General features: G+C 45.3%; 1 pseudogene; it reads right to left on the bottom strand.

Annotated features, from left to right (window-relative positions):
• Nucleotides 1-563, bottom strand: part of LOC119589407 — a 6,025-nt pseudogene that overhangs the window by 2,519 nt on the left and 2,943 nt on the right.

Here is a 563-nt window from a genome sequence, read left to right as displayed (position 1 = left end):
TATTGTCTTAAGCTCTCATAGTGATTACTCTTCATACCAATAAATTCAAACATTCAGCATGAAAATTCTAAAAGTAGGAACTGCACACACATAGACCTCACCTCAGAGGCAATAAGCCCAAAGCTCTTCTGCAGGAGCAGGGACGCCGGCAGCAGCGACAGCCCCGCTGAGGCGCGGACGACTGGCCTCGGCTTCCCTCTTCTTGGGCGACGTCGCTGGCGAGGGCCGAGAGCTTCTCCGTCATGGCTTACCAGGTCCCGGCGCTTCTCAGGCTGTCCCGGCTGCTTCGTCACGGCGACCAGCTTCAGCGCGACTCGTTTAAAGCTGAAAATCCTGCATTTGGAGTGAAAAGCAAACACATAAAGGAGACACGATAAAAAAAAGGAGAAATAGTTAGTGTTAACAAAGACTAAGCTTACCCCTTTCTTGGCAAAGAAGGACCAAACAAAACAGCCAAAAAAAAGTGACCACTGTTTTAACAAATAACAAATGGACTAAATGCTCTAATTCATAAAATACATGATTATGCATAAATCCTTTTTTTTTGGCCTACAAAATTTTAA

Source organism: Penaeus monodon, chromosome 25 (genome assembly GCF_015228065.2).
Source record: "Penaeus monodon isolate SGIC_2016 chromosome 25, NSTDA_Pmon_1, whole genome shotgun sequence".
In the NCBI taxonomy this organism is placed as follows: domain Eukaryota; kingdom Metazoa; phylum Arthropoda; class Malacostraca; order Decapoda; family Penaeidae; genus Penaeus; species Penaeus monodon.
The sequence above is the reverse complement of the archived record's forward strand: the minus strand, read 5'-3'. Positions and strand labels throughout refer to the sequence as shown.